Source organism: Pieris rapae, chromosome 12 (genome assembly GCF_905147795.1).
Source record: "Pieris rapae chromosome 12, ilPieRapa1.1, whole genome shotgun sequence".
NCBI classification, from domain to species: Eukaryota; Metazoa; Arthropoda; class Insecta; order Lepidoptera; family Pieridae; genus Pieris; species Pieris rapae.
Window position 1 is genome coordinate 9,962,379 of NC_059520.1, and position 6,326 is coordinate 9,968,704.

Consider the following 6,326-nt stretch of genomic DNA (forward strand, 5'->3'; position numbering starts at 1 on the left):
CATCACTGCCTGAATTCATAACGATGCCAAGTTCCCAGGGCTAAGAAAATAGTTTTAAGTAACATAGTATCTCCGAGAAGCGATGCAGCTACTTTTAAAGTTATGTAGAAATAAATTATTATTATCAATACATAAATAAAAAGTATTTACCTACATGATAAAAAAGAAATAGAAAATTAAAACAATTTAAAAAACTTTGGTCCTAAAGGTACGCAGTTAGCAGGATTTGCTATACTTATTCGTTGAGCGAGAAAAGCACGAGCTTTTGAGTAACTGGTACTATCTACCAGAAGCCGAATTAAATCTTAAAATAGCGCCTGCGCACTTAAACTCCCCTACCCAAGAGTCTCTACTGCAATGAGAACAAAATCAAAGTGGGAAAAATAAATAGTTTAATAATATATGTATTTAAAAAATTGATTCTTTGCAAACTTTAACAAACTAGCTTTAAATGTTTTGATAATGTCTAAATTTTCAAACTTTAACATGCTTTGCAGCTAATTATATTGGTTGCAGCCGGAGGTCTAAAAAACCAAGTTCTATAAACCTATTACAAAGTGCTCGGCAGCAGGGAAGCTCGATGCTGGCACGTTTGCTTTCTTACTTGTCTACATTATCATCACACTTCTAAGTAACTTATACTAAAGTGTCCTACGATCTTTATTTCACCAAGTAAACAGAATTTGACATCATTTAACCACTACGTAGATATATACAAAACATATAGGTTGTATTTGTAGAATTTATTCTTTTTTAGATGTTTAATTCAAACAAACACTCAGTTTTTGTGTACTTGAAGTAAGTTAAGCCGTCATTCACGAACCACGTAATAGATAATCCTAACCTTCGATTTAAAACCCTTACGCCAATAAATGAGGGTAGTCCGTATAATTAATTGTCGCGGTCACAGGCGCCGCCAGAAATCATCAGTCTAACTTCGACCGTATAAGAGGTCAGACCTGAGGATTGCAAGGGATTAAAAATTAAGCCTGGGCGCTGGGCGACGTGTAAATTTATTGCATGTACTCTGGTTTGTTTATGGTCAAGCGAGGCTTTTAGGTAATTGCGGATCTTCGGCTTAGGCAAATCGAATGTTAGGTTCGTGAGCTTTATTATGCAAGCGGTTTTGAGAGGAATACAATTCTTATAATCCGCTATCCTTGCAATTTAATGAAATTTAGCTGATGAAAGTAAAATCTTTTTATTTCTATTCATTAAGATTTTTTAATGTTTTATCTATACCTACTCATATTATAAAGAGGAAATATTTGTATGGAAGTATAAATGAAATGGCTCAAAAAATACTGGACTACGATTTTAAAAGTTCTTTCGAATGTTTTAAAATTACCCTTCATGTCATATAATATGTTATCATTTTGTTTTCATCAAGACCCGTACGCAAAGGGAGCCAGCGATACACTATTGCTGAATACATTATTATTTAAGTATGTCCGCATTTACTGTACGGTTATGCCAAAGTGCTTAAAATATAAATATCCACCAGTGCGTAGCTAGGTAATAATTTTCCATCTATCGACTTATACTATTATTATGTATAAGTCGATTACGTTATTATGTGTATAAGTGATGTTTAATAGGTGAAAACTTAAGGCCCATAGTAAAAGCATGGGACTATCAACAAGTTCGACTGTGATCCGACGGAATTTCTTTTATGTGAACAATTATACTAAGAAAAAAACATTGAGTAACATAATTTTACATGCAAAAATCTGACACCAGGATCTATGGCATAGTCACCGTTTTATTGTTGACCTAGGTAACTTTTTAGGTGCTGAATTATTTTCTTGTATTTAATCTAGATATTTTAGTACTCTGTCAACGTCGACGCCCACCATATTGAATGTAGTAGCGGAGAAAATTGGACGTAATCTGTAACACGACCGTTTCGCTGAAATACGACCCTCAAGGATCGTAAGCGCAATCGACGCTCGCGATACTATGTTGTAGAGTTTTTCTCAAAGAGTAAATATATTCTAAAAATATGGTTTTAAGAAGACTTGATTATTTTGGAATTGGAAAATTTGAACACATATAAAAGTATTCAAAGTAATTTAACACAATCACATAAGTTTAAGAACCAGCTTCATGCGATAATAAGAGGAAGATACATTTTATCTATGTATAAGTATAAGCTGGAAAATGACTAATAATTAATTAAATACATAATTTGAATCCTTGAAAAAAATGACGCCTGCATTGTTTTTCTAGCAATTATTACTTTTAACATATTTCAGTGTTTTTAATATATTCTTTCTCTAGAACGTCTTTTTTAATGTCATATAGAGGATGAATTTGTTTATTTGTATTTTATGGTTACTGAATTTTTAAGCATAAGTTTACTGTTAGGCATTGGCAAAAATTTCATATTTATGGATATTGGAAAGGATATTGTGATATTTATACCTTTGAGACCTTGAATGCAGAAATTAATTCTAGCTTCAAAAATAATAAAAGAATAAAAGTAGAAGAATATTTTTATTTACATAAATCAAACGACTAAAAGCAATACAAAGGAAAAACGAATGGTCCATAGGCTAGCACGACGGTTAAAAAAGACAAAGCTTTTCCTATTAAAAAAATAAAGCATCTACAACAAACATACTCTATGCCGGTGGCGCAAAATGGTTAATATTCATGACATTCTGCGGGCGCTGAGTGAAATTGGTTCACATTTTTTATGTCTACCGCGACTACTCTCACTTCCGACGAGCAAAAATCTTCTGTTGTGCATTTATTTCGCCTGAAATGCGATTTTTAGTTATATTACAACCTTTTACTGTCGTTAAAAAATAAAAGTGATGCTTACTAACCTAGGTTTAGATCGTCCCATAAGTTTTCTGAGGCAGATTTGGCCGCGCACTATGTGCCCACTGAAATAAATCAATTTGACTTAGGGTCCTTCAAGAAAAGAGCGGACCTATTTTAAAGCCTAACATTGAGAGTGTCCATGGGCGACGTTATCACTCACCATCGATTGATTTACTTATGACACACACTTAAAGACACACATACATTATCCTTACAGTACTAAGCCAACTATCAAAAAAAACTAAACACTTAGTTATTATTATTATTTCTTCCTTCATTAGAAACACTTATTGGATACAATTTCAAAAAAATATCACATGTGTTTATCGCAAGGAATCTCTCAGCAATGTCTAAGCCTGAACTAATGAAGGATCGGTTGGCTAGGCCGGTCATCGGACGCCGGTCAGCCGGCCTATAATATCCGCTCTGTGATCGGGTCGAACAGGAAATTCCATCAAATGTGCCATTCTTGTGATAGCACTAATATCATTATTTTGATATTTAAGGATTTGTTTGATAATTTAAGTATAATAGTATATTTTGTATAATCTAATTACTAAGACTTGCATTTATTTTGGGGACTTAGATGCGATTCCGCTGAACAAATTGTTAAAATAAGGATAAATGTGTACGTTTTGTCTTGTATATTTATTTTATATTTCATCTATTATCGCTGTTTAACACGGAAAGCATATAGTAAATATTGTGTATTTTACATAGATACCTTTCTTTCATGCATAAATTTCATGGATTTTGCTTATTAATCATACCTTCGTTACACGTGTTTAATAACAAGAATAGTTTGTGACCCTGAAATTTTATTGTTGTATTTGTGATAGGTTGTTTAGAAATTTCGGTATATAGTTATGTTATAATAAATTTATAAGAAGTGACTTGCCATAGCACTTTTCTGTTGTAACTAATAAAATAAATAGAAAGTAAATAATAAGCTTACAGTAATAAAAATCCACGATATAACAGCAAAAAGAAACCTCATATGTCCAAGAGTTTTATGTTTGGGATAAAAAAACGATTTCGCTTATAATTTTAGATTAAACGATGCTGGATTTAGTTTATCTTCTACTTATCTTTTATTTATACTTTTCGTTTGAAGGCATTTTTACCGTCGTATTTGATATTATTTTATTAGAGAACCTTTGCTTCGAAGTCATCATAAAATTAATTTATTAATTTGTACATAGTATGAGTATTTTAGCATATTACTTGAGGATAAATGCATTCATACACCAGAAAAAAATACAAATGGAAATAAATAACATTTATTATTTCTTGATAGATTACTAAATAAAATTAAATATACTAATATACAATATTCTTAACTTACATAGTAATAATAATAAAAACAAAATCATGAACAGAAAATTAAAACAAATTGAATGTTATGAATTTTTAAAGATACTTTATACAATGTAGAAAGCAGAATACTACATACAAAAACGTATAAGCTAAATAAGCCATATAAATAAACACAGAACATTTAATATTTGCCAAGGATTATAACCGGCACTGCTATTTCAGTTACAGCCGTAGAGTTAATGTAAAATCCGTGTAATGTATCCTTAATTATTAAGAGGAGGCTAAACCGTACGCGGACACGATTATAATTAAAACTTTGCGATTCGCACTCGGGCTAATTTATTGCGATTCACGTATGCAAATTGTTCATCAGCTATTCAGTGTTTGGGCATTCGTTATGCTCGTCGTCTGCGTGACGCAGCTGGCCAAGGGGACATGTTATGTGCGAAATACTTTAAACAAAGAAATGGATCTATATTGGCAGCAATATTGGATTCACTCCAGAACAAGACATCTTGGAAGGGGATTCTAGTATAACTTGTAAACCTATAAAAAATTCGGAGGAGCTAAAACTTTTTTAGGCCTAGGCCCTAGATTTCTGTGTTTTTCATGATTATCAATCAATCTAATAGGTAAGTAGGTGTTCAGCCTCCAGTGCCTCGTCGACTTTTTGGGTCTAAGACATGTTGGTTTCCTCACGATGTTTTCCTTCACCGTTCGAGCAAATATTAAATTGATCATGAATCAGATTCAGAAATCGGAGGCCAAAACCTAAAAAGGTTGTAGTGCTATGATTTATTTTATTTTAATTTCAAAATTATTTAATTATGGATCGACCAGCACCTAACCTAAAATAAATACGATATAAGTAATACGTTTTCCTATAACTTGAGCCATGCAACAGGCCTGCACTCGACATAAACGGAATGTTTTATTTTACGAGACCACAACGCGAGTACCTTCGAATGTGAAACTATCGGCCATTGAATTGTTCCCACAAATTCTGTTGATGAAGCTGCCTATTGCTGATCATATTCTGACTATTGTGATGTCGGGCCGTTAATTGCATTCTTGTTGGATTTGGTTTGAGTGACGAAACTTTAGACGACAATTTAGGCTAAGATACGTTGATCAATTTTATAGGATTAAGATTCTACAATGCGAAAGAAAATGCCGGTGCTACTAACTATGATCTTCCGGAGTAAGAGAGTCCTCATCTACCCACTGAATTGTTGTCCTAATATTCGTGGTAAATAAACTGCTCATCACAAAATTTACAAAAAAAGGTAGTGCTAAACTTTTCTTTGTACGAAAAAAATATATAACTGATATAAAAATAGAAATGCTCTTTAACCGAATAAAAGCCGTCAAAAATGTTTCAATACTATTTATTTATAAGACGTAGTCAATCTAATAAACTTAGTTACATTAATCAAAGGTAGAAATTTTGATTCAAGCAATTAGTTTGATGAAATTAATCCAAAATCTTAGTTGGATTATTTACTAATTGATCAACTTAATTGGCATCATGTTGAGGGATTAGGTGACGGGTCGTCCTTAGATTGTACCTTTACTTGCCTGTACCCAATGTTTACCTAAGATAATATTAAATTGCTGGAGAACTTCATTCCCAGTAAAATGACACCAGAATATATATCTAGTATTTTGTAACATTTTGAAGAACGTTTAAAGTATAATATAATACGATTACGATACGATCACTAGAATTAGTCTACATATACTCAATGAGGATTGTTTATAATAATGTTTTTTATTTTATTTCAAGTGCTCACACTCTTCCTTGTTTGACACAGGTCATACGTAAAATGTAGGATGTACTGTCAGGTAAGGAAGACATCTACTTACAAGTATTAAAAGATATTATATTCACATTTTATGTAAATCAAAAGAGAAGGGAAACCGCAGGACATAGCTATTTATTGTAGGTATAATACAGGTGCTAAAATCTAACTCCACGACTGGCTGTAACACCTCATCACAACTGTGTACCCAAAACCTATTAGCACTGGACAATAATCTCCAAGGAGTGATTTGTGAAGTTTATTCAGCCCACATTTATATGAAATCACCCATGGGTGACGTTAGGACTAGTACTAGTTATAACGACTTCTTAAGCAGTAATCAACCATTGGTGAACAGTTACAAACTAGTATTAAATA